The following is a 22,421-nucleotide window of genomic DNA, read 5'->3' on the forward strand; positions in this document are numbered from 1 at the left end:
AGAGAGAGAGAGAGAGAGAGAGAGAGAGAGAGAGAGAGAGAAAGAGAAAGAGAGAAAGAGAGAGAGGATATTGTCACTACTACTGCTCCATGTACTTTTTAATTTCTATTCTTCAGATACCAAGGATTTGCTTTACTCTTGGAAGCAGTAGTGCCCTATGCTGTCTCTCCACCATCACTATCCCCTCAAACTCTCATACTGTCTTTACTGTTCCCAGAATTAATGTACTCAAACATCAAACAGGCCAAAAGATCTAGTAGTATCATACTCTTCATTCGCTTCATGTGTTTCTTGGATTCTCTGTGCTGGACAAAACCTGTCCAAATATATTAGTCTATCTTTCAAATCCATGATTATTCAGATCTCACACTGGCTTCAGGTTTTCAAAGGTCCCTTCCATATACTTAAGTAATTTAAGAAATTCAACCTTTCCCATAGGGTTTATCCGTTATACAGACCATTAACCAATTGTCTTTCCTTTCCAATTTTTCCAGTAAGATTCTTTGGGATACAAAGTTTCTTCCTGGTCAGGATAGATCCTATCTTTCTTTGGATTTCTCCAAGTATCATTTAAAACTTAATGGGCTGTTGGTACATGCTATATTATAATGTATTTGTACATATGTCTGTGACTCTCACTGTACTCCAGAGCTTTGCTTTGCCTTAGTCATTCTTTCTTCCTGGTCCTAATAAAAATGCCTGGTGCAGCAAATTCTGCATACATGCAGTCAAGTGAGTTCATCGGTAACTGCATAAGTTGATCAGGAAAGACAAGATCTTTATACTGTAGCAGAGAAAGACTGTCAGAAGCACATTTCGTTCCCATACATTGGTTGACTAATGGAGAGAAATATAGCCCCCACCTTTTGACTTTCTCCAAACAGGTTTTACAGGTAGACAACTGCTGGTTAGCCAAACCCTGATCAGCGACAAGCTCTCCAACCCACGCATGAGGTAATCCAGATGCCACATAGCATAGATATGTTAAAAAAAATTGTTTCATGATAAGTCTTTCCTAGTGCCAAATGAAACTTTCTTAAGTAGATGCTCCTGGAGCTGTGTATTTTCACATAAAATGAAAAGAGTAACTCTCTGAATCACCTTTATGTATCTGTCTTGGCAGATTTAAATAGAACAAAGCAAAGAACATGTGAGCATTCGTGCATTTGCTCTCTTTTTGTATTTCTTGTTCTTTGATTATATTTTATTTATTTTATCTTTGGCATATTCTTTCTTTACAGTGTTCTTTGAGAGGCAGGGGCTCTCCAGGGAGAGCAAAAGAAGACTAGAAATGACTTTTCTTCAAAAACCCAGGGTCTGCAGAGTCTATTGATTTGCATGTTGAGTGCAGCAAGGGGTATGTGAAGGTTATAAGTTATAACATGTATGGCATAACTGTATTTAATTGTGAACCATGGCAAGTACAGAAGGAAAACCTTAGGTCTCTTCTTGTTGACAAAAATACAAATCTAATCTAATTGTGCTTTTCTGACTTCATGGTGGGTAATAAACTGGTGGAAAGACATGACTTGCTGGCAAGTGTTATATCTGTAATTGTATCTGTTTCTCAGGAAAAAACAAAAACAAAAACAGAAAACAGAGGTAGGAAAGAATGGGAAAAAAGACTGTTATGATATGTACCTTTGGAGGTTTCTTTCCTGTTACATATATAGACATATAAATATATAAATATATTTATATCATATATATATATAATAAAATAGTTTTTCACAAGATCAAGACCTTTTACACTGCAGACCATTGCCAACTCAGATTTTTAGTGCTAATCTTTTGGCTTCTATGAAGCAATGACCTCTCTCCCCAGTTGTGAATTTCACATAGTATTAGAGAGGCTCTGTTCTCACCAAGAGGATCAATAGTAATAACACTACCAATAAAGGTTAGTAATAATTTTATCAATCATATAGTTATTCTTTCAGAATGCTGCTTACTCAATTCATGTATGATGCCACATTCAATTCTTTACAAAGCCTTTGGAAAATGCATCATTGTGATTGCTGTTGTAAAGGCTATGCCTTGCACATAGCACAACTGATAGGCTTGCTTAGATTCTTCTCTTTATAGGGTTTTTATAGTTTTGTTAATGCAATGGAACTGCCTAAGACATTGTGATGTTTTCCTTGCTATTGCTTTGATGAAAGAAAATGATTTTTGAATTGACCAATATAATTCAGTGAAATGGGAATATTTAAAGTGTCACTCACTCATTTGTAAATCAAGCATGGCAACTTTTAGTAACATTTGTGACAGGAATCTGAGTCTACAGATAAAAGCTAGTGGTGGAGGGAGGACTATACTAATTGTACAGGAGGCTCGCTGTTATTTTCCCCTTGTCCTCTTACCAGCATTGCTAATAAATAGTTAAATGGATTGATTTGAGATTCACCTCTTTTCCCTGCGGAGGTGATAATGGGCAATGGAGTGACCATAGGGCCGATAACAACATAAAGTGTATAGCTTGAGAGAGTCTGGAATAATGGAGAATTGACTGTGTTATAAATAGGTCAGCTTTGCTTCTTTTCTCAATCTATGTAATTGCTTGGGTTGTAAGCTTTTACTGAGTGAAAAAAAAATGACCCAGTGATGGGCTGGAAAAGGCTTGTTACATGTTGATGATTTGAAAATAAGCAATGCATATGCTTTCAGGTCTTCTGTGAACTCTTTGAATTGGATGGAGTTTTGACTACCTTTCCTCTTTTTGACTTTCTGTCTATGAAGTGCATTTCTGCACATATAAAAGTTATAATATTCTAAGTTACAGAATTAAAATTAAGATCCTCTACTTATATGTTCATTATGTTTGCATGTAAATAATACTTTTAAAACTGTTGAAATTAAGTGGTCTGTTTATTAATCCTCCCCTTCCCTTAAGGTTGGAGACTGCAGTTTCTGTTATTTCTGCCTATGTTTGTCACCATACCCAATTAGCTGTTGTGAGTCATGAGGATCCTGCAGATTATTTTTGACCTAGGTCAGTGCAGAAGAGCTCATTTCTGGGTTTGTCTGACAGCATTCAGTACTCAGGTGTGGGAAAATTTTGTAGAGCATCTTTGAAACCATCCAATTCCATGACTCCTTAGAATTATCAGCTCATTTTAGCTCTGTGTCAAGATCTAGTATTCCTTATCTAGGACCCTGCACTAGATGGAATGTAAACATTTGTTACACGATCTTATAATTAGAAATGGTCAAGTCCAATTAAAACAAATCCACCACTGCCTGATGTTGATTTTTCTGGAGACAGCTGGGCAGTTGGCTTCTGTGCCCCAGCAGGTAGATGCCCCCCAGCAGGTAGGTTTGGGGTGTGGCTTCTGTGCCCCAGCAGGTAGGTTTGGGGTGTTGGCTTCTGTGCCCCAGCAGGTAGGTTTGGGGTGTTGGCTCTCTCCTTTTTTACTCTTGTTGCTGTGCTTGCTTGAACATTTTAGATTTCTGTGTCAGTACTTTTAAGGTTGAGCTGATCAATCCTGGGATAGTTCCGCTCATGCTCAATTCACAGTTATTTTGTGAACAAGACATGCTGCCTATATTGTACTACAACTTTGAGTCTGGTCTTCTTGTCTGTTTTCATGAGGCTGGCCAGTCTCACTCTGGCTAAGGTCTACCTCAAACTCTTGATCCCATTCCTTAGCTTTCAAAGTGGTGGAAGTAGAGATATGCTCTACAATGCCTGGCTAACATTGGGCCATCATTACCCCTTTTCTTCATTTATCTTCCTTTTCCCCATCATTCTTTCCAAGCATTATGAGGGGATTCCTTCCTTACTGTTCTCTATGGGTATTTACAATTGTGACCAGTGTAGTGATTTCAACCTGGACCCCCCTTTCATTTCTCTTTCACTAAACTGAAGGGCAGTGACAGGAATCTTTCCCATTCTTCCTGATAATATCACTCTACACTAATTGTGGGGTTCAGGCTGATTTACAGGGTCTGTAACCGAAATTTCTCTTTCAGAAATATCTCATGGTCTTTTAAGGACGAGTCTCCTCTTCTTTTCTAGCTAAAATTTAAGATAGGCTGTTACTTATTTTTCTCCTGGTCTCAATGTGGATATAAAGTATTCCCCACTCATCTGTGTCCACTCCCTGACTGTGAGCTCACTCAGAGCAAAAAGTCTTTAGTCTAGATGTGGAGCTGAACTGAACTCAAGTGTCTATCTCTCTACCTCTGAAGTATGTATTATAACATGATAAGTACATTTGTTAGAGATCCTTGTTCCCACTGGGGTTTTAATTGCTAAACATATTAGTATTTACAGAGTTTGCATAAATAACATGGATGTACAAGGGTTTTAAATGATCTAATAGAAGAGGCATTCTTTGTTCTCTCTGTGGAATACTTTTCAAAGCAGTGTGGCCTCTTACTTTGAAAACAGGAAGGTAGAACATTCCAACAGCATCATGAGCCCTCTGTTTATATTTGTAAAGCCTGTACTCTTTCCAGGCCTCTAGGCAAAAGCAAATAGGGATAATCAGAGACATTAGAACTCGATTATGTTGAGTTGGATTCCTAAAACCAAAGCTTGACAGCAAAATTATTGGTGTGGTAATTTATTCTGAAAGAGATCCTCATGATATTGCAAAACCATAGACTTCCCCACTTGCTGGAATTTTTGAAGACTGCTGGGCATTTTGAAAAGTACAATAAATCATGCTTTTGATGATATTTTGATCATCTCCTTAGTGAACATGGAGCTTTGCATAGGATGGAGAAGGAGGACAATCAGAGAGCTTATATTTATATAGATTCGTCTTGAATCTTGATTTTGACCTCAGTTTTTAGCATGCTTTCTTCTCTTTATATATGTTTTCCCAGTTTTTAATTAAGGGACAAGTAATACTCGTAGGGCCATTTTGACTGACAGCTTATATGGCACCGGTATACATCATGACTAGCAGGCATGACGGTTTTTCTCCTCTGACCCTCCACTTGACACAAGGAATTTTGTGGCTTATAAAAGCATTGTTGTCTTCTGCATTCGTAAGAAAGTCCTGCAAGATAGTTACTGGTTCCCCCAAAGGAACCTTCTGTCTGACCACTATAAATTTCTCTATGACAATATTTATTTCTGAGATCCAGAGGAAGGTAAGGTACTCTGGAACTATAGTTGTTGCTGCTCTCTCTCAGTAAGGACACTCTCTGCTCATAAAAATCAATTCTCCTTCTGAAAAAAAAGAAAAAAGAAAAGAAAAGAGAAGAAAAGAAAAGAAGTCTCTCTAAGAGGCTACTCATTTCACAGACAGTGGATAACAGCAATTGTTAGACGGGAGCTATCCAAACAAAGTATTCTTCAGAATACCTGACTGTAGAGGAAGGTTGTTTATCAATGAGAGAAAGTAGAGAGTTTTTCTACTAAATTTCATCTTGTCACTACAAATGAGACAATGCAGCATTCCTGAAGTATTCTATGGGGACAATGCTATGAGAGTTTCCACTAGGTTCAATTCTTTAGTAAAAGTGTCTGAGAATGAACATGTACTCTAGAGATCCCTAGGGAGGGACTGTTAGAGCACAGAAAGATGAACAAATGAAAGAGAGCCCTTGCAAAGGGGAAAGTAAAAATAATGATAAGTAATAAATAGGCAAATCACATGACTAAGTCCTAGACCACATTGTGATATGAGGTACATTGCAATTTGCTCAGAATGAAGGATCAGTGTGATTATTGTTAATGAGTATTTTTGCTTTTTTGCATGGTATTAATATCATTGAAAATATTATATTTTTGTGTCCAAATTTTATAGTAATACAAAATATTATTATTATTATTATTATTATTATTATTATTATTATTATTATTATTATTGGTGGTGGTGGCTGGGAAAAGTATCCTTGTGTCCCTTTGTTCTTTAAAAAAATATATTTGTTAATTTTTATGTCAATGAGTGCTTACCTGCTTGTATGTATGGACATCACACATCTGCATTTCCCGCAGAGGACAAAAGAGGACACTTGATTCCCAGATACTGGAGTTATGCCTATGAATGAACTCTGGTGTAGGTGCTGGAATATAACCTGGGTCCTTTGTAACAACAATAGGTGCTTTTAACCACTGAGCTGTCTCTCTATCCAATGTTCTTTTACTTTTTTTTTAAAATCTGGATTTAACAGTTTACTGACAATTGTAAACTCAACTTCAGATCACAAAAAGATTTATAGAATATGTTTTGTGACCTAAAGCAAAGGAATGTTGGAAAATCCTTGTGTGGGAGGATTGACCTCTTATAACACACTTTGGAGATCTGGAAGTAGTGTCACGGGAAATGTGTAGCATGTTCCATTCCAGAGCTTTTAAGAATGTGAACACTCCTCTAGATGATTTATAATCAGTTGCTCTAATTTTGACAAGTGTGCAAGCAAGTTGGCTATCATTGTACTCTCCAGATCTATGCTTTTTACGTTGCTAAATCATTAATGGAGTTTCTCTGAATACAGCATATAAATTCCTGAAATAAACTGCTATTCAAATAATTCTTCCCTGTGTCCAGAAAAGAGTTTTAAACAATTAAATCTAGTGAAAGGTCTCTAGTTTCACTTTACTGGTAGTTTGGATTCAACTCTATCACTGCTTATCAGAGCTCCTAACAGAAAGATGAAACAGATCTGATCTTCAAACCCCATATCTTTTTCTCTTTGAAATAGAGACCACTATGCAGTGTTGGAAGGAAGGTGATGAATGGGAGCAGTTTACCATAGTTAAAGTAATATGAGTAGTAGGATTGGCCAGAAATATTTGACAATGAGGAGTGGGTGAATAGAAGAGTACCCAAGAAATGCCCACCTATGTTATAGACTAAAAAAAAAATCCTTCAACGTGTCCTTTTTTTTTTTTTTAAGTTGACCTTATGCTTCTCTGAGGAACATTACTTGTTAAATTGGTAAACATTTTAAAACTGGTGAAACTCTTGCTTTCATCTAGTTAACTCTTGAAGGCTAATACAATAACAGCAGAGATTCCAGTGTCACCCATGCATGTCTTGTTTAATCGAGAGGGACTAAAGAGGTGGTGACTCTTCTCCCTTGCCACATGCAGACATGACTGTACACAGATGGAATTTTAGACACCACATCAGTTTAGAATTAAATAGGACCAAAAACTTAAGAATATTATTAGTTTTATCTAGATCCTTCCTGCAAAGCAAGAACACTGTATGCAGTTCATAGAAAAGTTAACTGAAATGGACCGAGCACCAGCACCATACTCTGCATAGGAGTATATGTATTGTTGTTGGTATTGTATATGCTTGGCTGTTGACCACTATAATCTTGTTTAATAAATTTAACAGATGAAGGCATGCATGCAGTAAATGAATATGTCTGAATGAGAGTTTGACCCTCAATGTCTGTGAAGGCTTATTTTGTTTAAGATGGCAAGGGACCCAAATAGATAACTAAAGATTTAATTCAAGTATTACAAAAAAAGGAAATGTATTCATATAACCAGGGGATGAGATACTTGGAGGGGAAAACTACTTCTCCTAATTCCTTTGACTTTTGTAATTTGTGTGCCTTTGATTAAAGTTTATATTGTACATAAAACATTTACCAATATGTGGAGTCACAGACCAGGAAGCACCAAAAGCGTTTATACATCATTGTGCCGGGAGGCATTTCATCAATAATTGATGCTATGAGCTGAGCCCCAACATGTTACATGGGATCCTTAACACATCAATACTGTTGTGGACAGTACTGCATTCTAATTTTTGTGCTGCTTCAAACATCCCTTTGTGTAATGTGAAATTATTTAAGCTTGGTCTTCAATTTCTCTATCTTTCAAAGTCTGACTTCTGATTTTCAAAGTGTAGGTTGTCAACGGTGGCAGATAAAGACTTGGCCCACATTTAGTCTGCTTGAATCAAGAATGGCCTTCCTTGTTTTAAGATTCTATTGACAAGATGCTCAGCCTATATCTGAGCCTCATTTCTCGTATGTGTACAGTGTAAGAAGCATTGATCAAAATCATCTTACTAATTTATCCTGAAGATGGGGTCAATAAGAAGCCTTTAGTAGAATATATGGTACAGGTAAGAGATGAAAAATACTACTAAATTTTCCAACATGACTGAAAAAAATGGAAAAAAAAACACATGTAGACAAGTTTTCCTGATTTAAGAAAGAGTTGGCATTAATATGCTCATGTGGTATTTACTCAATAGCCTAGATCATGCTTAATAAAACACTCCAAAGAATGGGCCATCATAACTAAATGTGGGATGTCTCAGGGGCCTCCTCAAAGTGAAAATTAGTCTTTGTACGCACTGGTATTGGGAACAATAGTGGTGCTGATTATGTTAGACATGTGTTTTCCAGGTAAAGATGGGTAAAGTGTGAATAACTTTGGGATATGGTAGGTTAGGAGGAACATTTTGAAAGAAAGTGATTTCGAACATCTAAGACCCCTAAACTGCTGACCTAGTGACACTTGACACTCACCCATCCAATGTGTCTTTCACTGTATTAAGTCTCTGAAAACGTACAGCCTAATTTCCAGGATAGAGTTCTGAAGACTGTAGGAGCAATGCTTTTATTTTTCATGCAGTGTTTGACATGTGAATCTTTCACTGAATTTCAATGATGGAAATTTTGTGATTAAAGATATTCAGGGAAAGCCAGATAAAGTAGACCAGATAGGGCTGTAAAGAACAGCTGCTTTCTCCCTATTGGCTCTTAACTTTTTTGATCTAGGTAAGATAGTGGCTCAGTATTAGTGATGGTTATGCAATGTGCTCCCACCTATTATTTACAATATTCAGAAAGGCCAAAATGATTTAGTCAATGGTGCAGTTTGATTTGTCAAGAAGCATGCGTGAGGACAAGATATGATGAGTCTTCTTAACATAGAAATAAACTATTTACTAGTGGCTAACTTTAACTGCCTGCCCCTTGTGACCCAGAGCTGATGTCACTGGTATCATTGATGGTAATCTGTCCTTGTTGAAACACTTGGCCACTAGAGATATTAATTCCATATTTTTATCCTTAGCTTCTGATAGTAATTGGGTATTCAGTAAATATTTGTGGAAGGCAGGAGTTCAGAAATGACAAAGAGGGGAAGAAAGAATGTAGGGCTTATAGTAAAGTGGAAAGATTGAAGCTCACTTCCACAAGTCATTGGAAATTGTTTTTATTTTAGTTTTTTACTTTAATTTTTGAGGACAGGGGACTTTGTGAGGGCTCTGAAAGAAATAGAATTAAGAGGTGATTTTCAGGGTGTATTAAAATTCAACTCTGCCTAAAGAAACACAATAGATTCTATGTTTGTTGGCTTACAGGATAGGGTAGATACTTGTCAAATATGCTTTTGAGGGTTTAAATTGGAAAGAAAGTCTTATCAGAAACACAAAGCAAAGCCTGCCTTTTCATTCCCTGGGAGAAGAAAGGGAAAACTTCTTATTTTATTCTCTTTTAAGAGCTTAACTTAGTAGAGGATTTTAAGACACTCTGCAGGACACCATCTATGTTTAAGGGAAAAAAAAAGATTCTTGACAGAGACAGCGATCATCAAGTATTTATTGAAATTCCAAATGCCAGAAAGTTCTAAGGCTAGTACAGTGGTATTCCTGAGAGATTCAACAACAAACTGTTAAAGATGGACATTCATCAGGAGTTGTCATGGCTATGATGCCCTTACTGACAATTGCTTGTACATGCTTCATTTGGAACATCATGGTACATCTATGAAGTATGCTCCAGACTACACAGAGATTTCATTTGTTTTTAAAGAACATCAGCGGGTAACAGATCATTCTCAAGTCTTAGCGTGTTATAGGATTATTATTTTTAATTTATTCTCTTATTGAAAATAGATTTTTTCCACATATATATCCTGATTATGTTTTCTCCTATCTGTATTCCTCCTGATTTCTACACACTCTGTGTCTCTCAGAAAATAAAGATGCTCCTAAGGGATGATAATAAAACAAAATAAATAAAAGTGTTCCATCTTAGTCCTGTCTAGGGAACTATGAATCCAACTTATCAAACAGGAAAAGAGGTTGCTTCCTCTTTAAGTTGTGTGGCTTCTAGTTGAAACATTTGAAAAATTAAGTTCATTAACCTGAACAATTAATGCTATGAATATTAGTGTAGCCTTTTACCTACTCCAAACAATGTTTATCTCTGCTTAGTACTTCCTTTCTGAATGTAAACTCAAAAAGAAGAGATCTTGCTTTGAGTTTTGATGAACTTCTGGTAAAACACTTCTGCTTCAACACAGGATGAAGGTGACTTTAAGGTTCCTCTTTTGTATGGCTGAAAATGGTAATCCTGCAAGGGTGGGGTCAGCCTTTACCATGTGCTTGGACCACATATCCTCACCCCAGGTATTTGTCATACTCTGAAGAATGCTATGATTTCAAAAATTCAAAAACAAGCAAACAAACAAACACTATAACATCATCTAATAGTGTCTGTTTACTGGAAACAGACATCACAGTGGTAATATAGTTTGGTTCCTTAGACATTCAGTATGTACTTAGGAACTGTACTTTACTCTGTGTGAAAGCTCTCTTAATAGAGAAGGAGAAAAGAATATCTAAGGTAGTTGAAACACAGTCAAGAATGTTTTATCTGTTATTATTGTTAGGCACTGCTTGGAATTGAACCTGAGGCCTTGCATATCCTAGTACAATGTGCTGTCATTAAACAGTTAAAATTGATTTGGTAAGGACATAGGAAAAAAGGGGGGCACATATCTTGATAACACTGTTAAAGATGAGAATAAGAGAGAAACATTTAAGATATAAAAATCAACTAAAAACCAAAATAGTACGCAAGTTGGGGAAACTGTTCAGTGTGAAAAACACACACAAGTCAGGCAAGCATGAGTGGGGTGTGAATCTCCTGAACCAAACACAGAAACACAGGCTGTGAATCCCAGACAAAGAAAAATCTGGAAGCCTACACACAAGTTAACTTAGCATAAGCAGTGCTAAACAAGTTTCCCTGATTGAAAGAAGTTGGGAGGTGAGGATTGACACTTGAAATGGTCCTCTGAGTTCCACTTGGATGCTAAGGCATACCAAACACACAGGGACACGAAACTACATACGTAGAAACATAGAGTGGTCTGGTTTCTAGCAATAAGATTTTGGTGCAGGGTTGAGTAGTGTAGTAAGACTATCCATCAGATTGGCAAATTTCATCTTGCAAATCTCAAATTCTTTTCTAACTTAAAAATCATTTGTTTATATAGTTTCTCTCTCTCTCTCTCTCTCTCTCTCTCTCTCTCTCTCTCTCTCTCTCTCTTTCTCTCTCTCTCTTTCTTTCTGTGTGTGTGTGTGTGTGCATGCATGTATTTGCATCAAAAGAGGACAATCTAATCAGTACACTTAGAGCTCCCAGGGACTAAATCACCAACCAAAGTGTACACATGGTGGGACTCATGGCTCCAGCAGCATATGTAACAGAGTATGGCCTAGTTGGTCATCAATGTGGGGAGAGGCCCTTGGCCCTGTGAAGACTCTATGCCCCAGTGTATAGGAATGCTAGGGCCAGGAAGAGGGAGAAGGTGGGTTGGAGAGCAGGGGGAGGGAACAGGGAATAGAGTTTTTTTTCAGAGGGGAAACCAGGAAAAGGAGAACATTTGCAATGCAAATAATGAAAATATCTAATAAAAAAGAGGACAACTCAGAGGAACTGATTTTCTCCTTCTATTATGGGGACCTTGGAGGTCAAACTGTGTTTTGGTGTGAAGTGTCACTATCCACTTAGCCATTTTCCCAGTCCATAGCAACTCACTCACCATGTGCCAACATTACATACCCTCACCACTTGGGTATTTGTCATACTCCAAATAATGCCCTGATATGGATGTAAAACTCATGGCAGCGCCTAAGGGTATTTATCTAGTGGAAACAGGTTTCACTTTGGTAGTTTTGTACTTATCTAGGGCTAAGGAAATATGCAAATGATTCTTTACAGTAAAATCAAAGCATCAATAGTAATTATTGCTGACCGGACATTTAAAGAGAGCTGGCTTCATGTCCTAGAGATAATATGTAGACTCTGTCTACAGTTTACAGAAGGAATGCTTACTTCTGTTCCCTTGGGATGCCCTTGGGAAACAGCTTGTAAAGGATGGTCAATGACACTGTGTCAGCAACAGGCACTTAAAAAAAAGAAAAAAAGAAAAAGAAAACACATGCCTTTTCAGACCTTCCACTTACTTCCCAAATACACTCTTTATTTTCTGAATTTCCATTCAAATAATGCTGATCAACTTAAAAGAACTTGTCAATATAATTCTGTTACTAAAAATATGTTCATTTGAAATGGAATCTAGTTTAGTTTTGGAACATATTCTTGGGGGAAAGCATGTTCATTCTCAATATTCAATACGCCACCAGAGGATACTTGAGTTGTAAAAAATGTAAAGCAGGCAAGGGAACCAGACTCCCTAGTTCCAAAGTCCATCTCTGGTATGTACTGCACCACCGTGGACAAGCTTCTTGTCTCTGAACACTGTAAAGTTGTTCTGTTAGAACATGGGCTACGGACAGGAAGGCAGTCTTATGCGTTTGGGTAGGAGATTGCATCAGTTAGTATGCACATGAGTTCAGTACATGTTTTTTTTGTGTGCGCTGAATATTAGTTTTTACTGTTATAAATAGTGCTTTCTTGGCACAGATTCTATGCCACTTGCGGTTTGTCTGCTAAATGAAGTTACAGATACCTATGTAAAACACATATGCTCCCACTGGAGTGGAAGCTTAAAACACTCACCGATTTCCAGTGCTTTTTCCTAAAGCATTTTTTTAATGAAATAGCTAGTGTGATAGATTTTACAGTATTTCAAATTCAAGAGTGTTGCTATAGGCATCTTGTGATACCTCCGCAGCACCTATCCAATCACCGAAATGATGACCAAATCTTCCATAATGTTTCCTTCCCTATATTTATATTATGGATACGAGTAATTTTAATGATGATGTCCCTGCAGAGGCTATATGACAGCGAGAACCAGAAAGATTTTTCTTAGAACTGTTTTTCTCTCCCACTTGTTCGTGTTAAAAGGAAGACACTGACCACTGTAAAGGTCTGCCTGGGATATTTTCAGGAAATAAAGCACAGAAAGGACTTCCACAGAAAGCATCCCCCAGGTCATTCTAGAGACAGATTGTTACGATAATGAAGTCTCTGGGTATTCTGTGTTGCCGTTGGAGAATTTGTGCCTATGTGTTTGTGTGTGTGTACACATTCATTTGTGCCTGTGCATGCATACATTTGTGCCTGTGATTTCAGCAGTGTGAGTTGAAATTTTATTTTATAAGCAGAATGAGAGGTAAATTGTTCATTTTTTTTAGCCCACAAATCATACTGAAGATTTTTTTCCCACAGAATTTTCTTTTCACCGTACTTTGCAAGATTTATCCTTGCTTCTGAAGTTAATTTGAAAATTAAGTAAATAAGACAAAAATGAAAAGGAGGCAGTGAACAGGTGGGAGAGGGGAGAATCTGAATTTTCATAATGGGCTCATGCTTAGCTAATTAGAAATGAGAAGTAAATCTGGGGCCAGTAATCCTGGGTAAATGTCAATATGCATTATTAAATGAAACAGCAGTAAAACATAGACTGTCAGAAGAAAAAAAATTTTTCATAGACTGTCAGAAGAATTTTTTTTCACACAGAGACATTGGGAGAAATGAAATATGGTTTCAAAGGAGAAGTTTCTCACCGTGTTTCTTCAATCATTTTCTCTGTGAAGCTTTAATTATAGTACTTCTCACTGCCTAATGCTTTCGGTTTAAATCCCATCACAAGAGACTGACTGCTCTTCTGCAGAGCAGCGAGTGGTTACAGCACCAAGGTGTTCCTTCAGTGGGGAGTTCCTGCTAAGTGATTCCTTTCTAGATCAACATTTTGTTTTGGGGAATGCTATTGTAACTTGCTTATGTGACACAGTGTTCTTTTTCACTGATTCTTCTGATGTTGTCATTATCAGTGCTGAGAGCAATCTTTAGGGAATAGTGTATTTGAAGTTAAAAAGCTTTATTATTTGCATAGCGTTTTCTAGATAGGACAATGTGTGCAAGGTGGCTAGTGGCTTCCCAGGGATCTAACACGCTAATCATGAGAACTTGAATTTAAAATGTGTTCCCATAGATAGAAATACATATGGAAACCCATGTACACATGGAGGTACACAAATTCACAACCACACATAGATTATTTGTATGCTTAGTGTATGGAGCAGAGATCTAGAAGACTCTGTTCTCAGGTTGTTCCCTGTATATGGAGGAAAATGATGGGACTGTGGATTGTAATTGGATGGTTGGGGACATATACATGTAAGTGGGAGCAGAATATTGTGAGGCTTTTCCTACTAGGGACCCTTGGCCGTCTCCAGGGGGGGAGTGACCTCTGAGTTGATTCTTGATGAAGGAAGAGAAATAAGATAAGCACATAAACAATAAGAAGTTATATCAGGTGAGGTAAGCATTCACGTTAGCATTAAATTTACCCATGAATAATAGTCTTTCATTTTCAGGTAATGTCAGTGTTGCTTTGGTGTGCTGGGCTCATGTACCGAAGAAAGGGAGACACAGGGGACTGCTTTAATCCATGGTGCCTTGCATGAAGACTAATTTTAGAGTTCAGTAGGTAAAAGCTATTTGTATACATGCATGTCTTTATTTACATACATGCAGCATGTATATATATATATATATATATATATATGTTATTCATAGAATTCTCTTATACATTCTACTTTCCCTCCTTCTGCTCCTCCTTCTTATTTTTTGTTTACCACCAACAAATCAGATTAGTGAGTCCATCGTCTTTCATTAAAAGACAGGAGGGCTGAACAGTGTCACTGTTGCAAGGTCACAGGTATCTTAATTTCCAGGGAGGTTTTGGGACTCATCTCCCCTCCCATCACCCTTCTGTTGAATTGCAGGTTGTAGATGAAATTTATGATCTTGTTCCCCTGGTCATTGTCAATATCTACTCAGTGACATTCATAGGAGTATCTTGCTTATTCTCCATTCAGACTATTTCAGACATCCTATCAAATTTTGAAGTAAATCATTGACTTCTTGTCAACTCTGCCAAGACCCCAAGAATTTAAATACATCTCTTGATGCCATATTTCCTCCTTTCCAAAGCTCAAAAAGTCTCTGCCAGATACACATAGCCTGAACTACCTCTGAATTTTTATTAAAATTCTTGCTACTTTCAAAAGCATGGCCACACATCATGTAGGGAAACTGCTTCACCTTACCTTATTTCTGTAGTTAGGGAGGTATAGTCAATTAACTGAAAGAAATTTTAGCCAGAATTAAAGAGCACATCTTAATCTAACAGAACTAGACATGCTGTCCCAATTGTTCTTCACACATTCCACACAGGTGGACCCATGCTATAGGACCAGGAATTTGTACCTGTTTAAAAAAAAAATGAAGTTCTTCCCAGGGAACACAACTGGGAGGAGCTGTGTATGTGTCCATGTGGCTGGTCATGCTTTCCCGAGCTCTTGGGATAGTTGTAGGAAATTTTTAAAGTAAATACAAATACTCATTTCTCTCCTTTCTTTCTAAAATTAGATCATTCTGACTTCAGACAGAAGAGCAACTACCCAGTTATGATAATTACTCTCCTAAATTAGAATGATAGCCATGTCATATTATCATAATTCTCCAAACAGAAAGGCAAGCTCTGAATCACACCAATATTGGTTATCTTACTATGTGAATGGCTCACTGTCAAGCCTTAGGATGATAAAATTTTTCTCCATTACATTTCTCTTACACTGCACATATTTTGTTGCCTCAGAAAATGATAATATATTCAGTCTGATGTGTTTGTGTTCCACTGCTCCATGATCTGAATACAGCTTTTTGAACATCTCCACAGTTTCTGATGCCATCTCCTGAGCAGTATGTAATTCTCCCTGGCTGTTTGATGGTAATGGGAACCATACATGTAACTGAGGAAAGTAAAACACAGCCGGGGTGAGCAAGGCGCTATTTATCAAGGTATCTTACAACCTTGGTTTATGTTGTTATAAAACATTACTGTGCATGCTCTGTAAGATTACATCCCCTAGAAATTTGTCATCCATTGTCAACATACTGTAAGGAAAAAAGAATGTGTATTATTCTAGTCAGCTTAATTTCATTCTGCATTTCTTTGCCCTCATTTTCAAAGAGACTATCAGGGACACTGTTTAATGGTGCCATCTGTTAGATTATGAAATGTACAAAATGAGCTAAGGAAGTATAGCAGAATGCTCCCTGAGCCCTGGCAGGTGGATGACAGGACACCCTGATGCATGGCTCCTGCCAGTGTGGAAACTCTCCCTCCATTATTATAGCAGATGATACTGTTGACATCCAATAACGTTACAGAATGGCTGTCTCCAAAACAGTGATGAAGTGGGGAGGACATAAAATAGAATCACTTTCTACATGCAGTGGGTAACTGCCCTAATTTTGAACGGATTGCAATGGCGCCTTAAAAACCATTAGTCCTGGTGCTGGAGAGACGGCTCAGTGCTTAAAAGAGTACTTAATACTCTTGCAGAGGACATGGGTTCAATTCCCAGCACCTACAAGGAAGCTCACAATTGCCTGCCACTCCAGTTCTGAGGAATCTGATGCCCTCTTCTGGCCTCTACAGGCACTGCATGGGTGTGGCCCATACATGTATGCAGTCAAAACACACTTACAGATATAATAATAGTAATAACATACCTTTAACTCTTCAGGTTTTCAGGCATCTGAGCCTGGGATAAATAATGTTTTTTTTTTCTGTTACTCTCTGTTTTCTGTAATTACTGGGGGTTAGTGCTCCCAAAGTTTCAAAGAGCCTTCTTCGTGCATGTTTGAGGCACTTTGAACACATAGTTTACATGTACCCTTATGTTTTCTGACTATTGGAACTGGTTTCAGTGAAGCTAAGACTCGTTCTCCTTATAGTGACTCTCACTCAAACCCATGTAGTCACGGAGCTTTTCAGAAGTATTTACCCTTTAAAATTGTGCATTAGTCCCAGGAGCTTAGGAGGCTAGGGCACGATTGTGCTTGAGAGTTCAAGGCCAGCATCCTGAGTGTCAGGCTTGGACTACATGCAAGAATCTTCTGAAGTGGGTTGTCGGACTACTGATGACCTGGATCAAAGAACTGGTCAACACAAAACTACCACTGTCTCCCGAAAGACGAACTCACATCCCTTGGTTCCGGGGTATTATCTACTACATTTTGAGCCTGTGATTTAGTGAAAATTGTTAAATTTTCCAAAAATTGAGTCTCCACTGTACATTTAATTTAATAACATGGACATGTAGACTAATTCCATGGCTAGATTTTGTCTGCTCTATGGTGTTTGCTTCCAAAACATCCCTTGGGCCTGTGTTCTGTTGTTTCTAAGTTCTAGAACCCATTTCTCCATTTTTATTTTCATAGACTGGAGCTCATAGGCATATTTCATTTTTTTTCTGGTGTGTAGGGCATTTATCAGGATGCAGCACTTTACTTGCATGAAATAACACCATCCTGTGATTGCATTGACAGTGTTGAGAAGGGAATCTATTGATGGCTCAAGAGTGGAAACAGCAAAGAGCATAAATGATCAGAACGACCCAGGAGAAATAGCCCAGTGAAATTAGGCAAATGAAATTTTATACTGTGAGTGAAAATCAATGATTGTAACAGAACCCCACATGAAGAGAAGTTCTCTCTTCACTTAGAAATAGGGAGGCATTGTGTATCAGCATAGGCCAGGTCCTGGACCCTTATTTCTATATTTCTATGACTTTCCATAATGCTAAATATAAAAATAAATAGCAGCCAAATGAGTTTCCTTTCTCACTGAATTTACTTGAGAATCAGATGGGAAAAAAATCCACTAGATGCCTGCTCCTTACTATCTGTGTAAGGATGCTACAGTCAAAAAAGCTTTCATTTGTGCTTCATGGATTATTTGGCCAATAGCTATTAATAACTTGAATACTCATTGGATGGATTGGTTTGTATTGTCTGTTTAGAGGCTCTGTTGCTCTTTATGCCCTATGTCAAGTAGCACAAGTCGCAGTTTAGAAATAGTAAAATAGGCACTGATTTATATCCTGTGGGTAGAAATGATTTTTTTTTTTAGAATAGTCTAGTTTAATTTAAAAACAAACTCCACTCGCAACTTGGTAGTATTATTTATGTTATTAAAAGCCTAAGTCATTGTGTCATTATTGAACCAACCAATGTGATTACCATGTGTGTTTATCGAAGTCTGTTTGAAGATAGTTTGATGTCATCAAGAAAGGCTGGCTTTCAGATATAGATAATGCTCTGAAATAACAATAAAAACATTAGAAAGGAAGATTCTATTATACCATTTCCCAGGTCTCTCTTAAATCTTGGTCACCTTATTATAAGTGTGTGACTATTCCTATTGTGACTGAAATAAATACTACGTAATTTAATGCTGTAACTTTTAAACTGTAGCTTTTCTTCCTCCGGGGACCATCCAGTCTGTGAGGCCGGTCATAGTGCCCATTGAGAGGGCTTTTGTGAAACTGTCTAGAAGTGACTTTGAAGTTGAAGAGTCCTGTTCACATCCAAGTCCCATGACTGATAATTATTGTGAGTCTCTGGAGTGGTTCAAATACTGAGCAATTTCATGTGGCTTATCTTAATTTCATACAGTAATAACAATTTGACTTTCTTTTGTCTTACTGATTTCTCTTCAGTAACTGCAAAGCTACAGATTCGTTCTTTTCTTTTTTATTGGATATTTTCTTTATTTACATGTCATATGATATCTCCTTTCCCAATTTCCCCTCTGAAAAAAAAAGGAAAAAATAAAATAAAATTAAAAAAACAAAACCAAAAATACCCAAAACAAACCCCTGTTCCCTTCCCCCTCCCTCTGCTCACCAGCCCACCCTCTCCCCTCTCCTGCTTCCTGGCCCTGGCTGGGGCATAGAACCTTCACAGGGCTTAGTTCTTAAAGTGCAATCCTGGGTTCCTTAGGACTGAGTCTGACCTTTGAGATTTTCAAATATTATTTTGCAACCTTCAAAGAGAATTGTGACTAATGATTTGATGGGCTTTCCTAATTTCTATGATATCATAAAGAAAGCTGTTGAATGTGTCCTGGCCATGTCCTATTATAGAGGAGAGTTGTCATTTATCATCGATTACTAATTTTATCCTGGCTTCACTTACTGTCTGTGACATGAAGAAATAAGCACAGAGTCTCTCAACTGTGCCATAGTCTCATGTACAGAGACTAAGATGAAATACAGTGGCATGTACGTACAAAGCCCTAGGGAACCCAACTTTCTAATTCAACCTACATGCTACATTCAGTTGTCACTGCGTTTCCTTCCAAGGATCATAGGAACAGGAATGAAATGACTGAAAAGAACAACCAAACAAACAAATAAAACCAAAACAAACAGGGTAGTGTTTTGTTTTCGCTTTATTTTTTTTCTATGAATGAAAATAATGAAAGTCTATATGACTCAACTGATGTTCAGGCATGAGTGTGTGTGTGTGTGTGTGTGTGTGTGTGTGTGTGTGTGTATTTGTGTGCATTCATTTAACTCTGTGTGTATAATGTATGCATATTTTGCATAGATTGATGTGAACGTCCTCTGTTCATATATCGTAATAAAAAATAACTTTTGTCATAACACCACTAGTGTGCTATTACTTTTCTCATAAGGAATCTGTCACATTCATTTTAAGTCAAAATGTGGCTGTGAGACGTGCAGAAGTTGCAGGTTTTAAAAATGGTCTGTGGGTAGAAATAATGATCTTCCAGTAGTTGCTCTGAGTATTGTATGCTAACTGAATTCCTGATGATTTCCTCATCTTACTCACAAGAATATTATCATCTCTATTACAAGTCAGGTTACTAGGCTTATTTGTTTGTTTGTTTGTTTGTTTATTCATTTATTTATTTACATATCTATCTATCTATCTATCTATCTATCTATCTATCCATTTATTCATTCATTCATTCATTCATTGGCATCCCACATAATACCAAAAAGCAAGTATAAAGATACACATTGGCGGGCATATGTGTTGCGGGGGGTCCTTGAAATCTGATTTCAGGTTTTAAAATATAGGTTGTTAAGTCTTAAAATAAATGCTGCTATTTTGAGATGTCTCGCCTAAAAGACATTTGGAAATAGCATGAAAGGATTCCTAGATTGAAGGCTGCTACATACCACAAGGGAAAATGTGTTTCGTGTGACAGTAATGTATTCACACAGGTTGAATCCATAGGGTCTTGAATCTGTGATGGAACTTATTGTAAAATAGCAACAGGCTCAGTGGTATGGGAGAAAGATTGCTGCTTTGTTGGCACCCTAAGCAGAAAAAGCCCTGTTTAAGGAGAGATTTTGATAAACCATGAATATATACTATATATTAAATTGTATAAGATTCTCCTGACAACATTTAGATTATTAAATTTTTTGTCTTCTGCCAAACCTATACTATCCTAACAGTTGAAAAAATTAAGAAACTTAAAAACTCAGGAAAATTAATAAATCTTATTGTCACTAATAGTTTTCTCGTGCTGCAATCTGATGATACAAACCCAGGACACAGCTAGAGGAGAGAGGAATTATACCTGGAGAGAGGGTGATATTTATAATGGTACTTAACTATTTACTCTGCTTTGAGGCCTTAAGAAATACATGAACCAAAAAAAAAAATACAATAGCATGTAGATATATTAATGAAAGAAAGGGCACATTGTTGGGGCCTGAAGAACCCTGAGGAGCTCTATATGCATGGCTCACGGATGGATGATGGCATTCGGTAGAATCTAGTGACTTGACGATGGATGAGTTTGACTGGAGAAAAAATACGCAACAGGTTTCACTGAGAAAATGCAAAAGTAACAAAGCATTTCTGACAAATTTTTCTCTAAGGATAAAATCTTTGTAAAAAGGTGAAAAAAAATCCTGATTTTCAGTGCACAATAAAACACTGGCAGAATTCATTAGTTTAAGTTATGCAACCTGGTTTCATGTATTTTATTGCTTTCTCTTTCTGTCTCTGTCTATCTGTCTCTGTCTCTGTCTCTCTGTCTCCCCTCTCTGTGTGTGTATGTGCGCATGCGCGCATGTGTGCACATTCCTGTGTATGATCACAAGCACACATACATGAACAAAACAGACATTTCCACTAATTTAGGTAAAAGACTTCTAGAAAATACAAACGTTGTTAGCTATTTGATAGAAATGTGTGTGGTAGAGTTTACAGGTTTAATATTCCTAGCCTACTTTGTAGGAAAAGGAAATATTATCAACTGTTTAAAAAAGTAATGTCAATGTTTAGTCTTATTAAATCTTTGACATGCTAAAGGAATTTATCTGTTCACTGTATCAACTTCCTAAAAATGAAGGAAGCATATATACTTGAGGTAGATATTGTGTATCAGTCATAATTAAAAAGCAACCCTTTTCTGCCAGAGGAAGGGTAATATACTATGACATTCCAAACACTGTTAATGTTTGTATTGGGATTAAAGGACAATGAATCCTAATTTAGTTATACAAAATCTCTCATCCTATAATGTCATTGAAAGTTGAGTGAAAAAATTATCTCTTGAAACTTGTTTAAATAAATAATATGCTGATGTTTGTATTGAACACTAATTTATATGAGTCTGGATAAATACGTATATATTATACACACACACACACATATATATATACATACATATACATATTTTTTGTACATTATGTATGTACATACACATAAAATAGGAACAGAATTGTAGGTTTAAAATTTGAAACCATTAAAATGTAGCCAACATGCTTGACATGTTCTCCTTGAACCATTGGACATAGTCTTTATCACTGTTTATTTTACCCCAATCCTGGCTCCGTTACGTGCTCCTAGTATATTTAAATCCTCTAAGTTTCCTTCTTGATCAAAGATGGATATGAGAAAGAAAAGAAGGAAAGAAAGAAAGAAAGAAAGAGAGGAGAAAGGAAAGAAAGAAAGAAAGAAAGAAGAAAGGAAGGAAGGAAGGAAGAAAGAAAGTGAAGAAAGGCTGCTCTCTATGTATACAGTGTCTACTTCTGCTGTGCATATTGTGTTGGTTCAGAGTGCCTGGTCATTTCCTTAGGAGCTAAGGCATATGTCTTCCTTCTGCTTCCCTGACTCTTCGCGAAGCACACATGGGAACTCTCATACTTCACATGAAATGACGCTTGACTGCAAAGGTATCTGTGAATGACTTAGCGTAGGGTACTTCCCAGGGAAGGTATACCTTTGTTGGCTGGTCCTGTAAAAAAAAACACCGTGGTTTGCCATCCTCTTAGCACAGATGTTCTCGTCAGCCTGTAACGTGGCACCAGCAAGGATTTTGACAGCTGAATCGGTCATTAACCATCTCTTTTCTTGACTTGGGTTTCCTTGAGAATCTTTTTTTT

At 37.2% G+C, this 22,421-nt stretch overlaps 1 protein-coding gene across 3 annotated transcripts in view; it reads left to right on the forward strand.

Annotated features, from left to right (window-relative positions):
- Positions 1-22,421, forward strand: part of Flrt2 (fibronectin leucine rich transmembrane protein 2) — a 96,095-nt gene that overhangs the window by 14,194 nt on the left and 59,480 nt on the right. The window contains exon 1 of one of the 3 annotated variants that reach the window (XM_031356958.1): positions 13,698-14,623. The exons of the other annotated variants lie outside the window; for them this stretch is intronic. The gene's annotated coding sequence lies outside the window, so the exon portion shown is untranslated. Of the gene's footprint in view, positions 1-13,697; positions 14,624-22,421 lie in introns of those variants that run through there. 3 annotated transcript variants of the gene reach the window in all.

Source organism: Mastomys coucha, unplaced genomic scaffold (genome assembly GCF_008632895.1).
Source record: "Mastomys coucha isolate ucsf_1 unplaced genomic scaffold, UCSF_Mcou_1 pScaffold6, whole genome shotgun sequence".
NCBI lineage: Eukaryota > Metazoa > Chordata > Mammalia > Rodentia > Muridae > Mastomys > Mastomys coucha.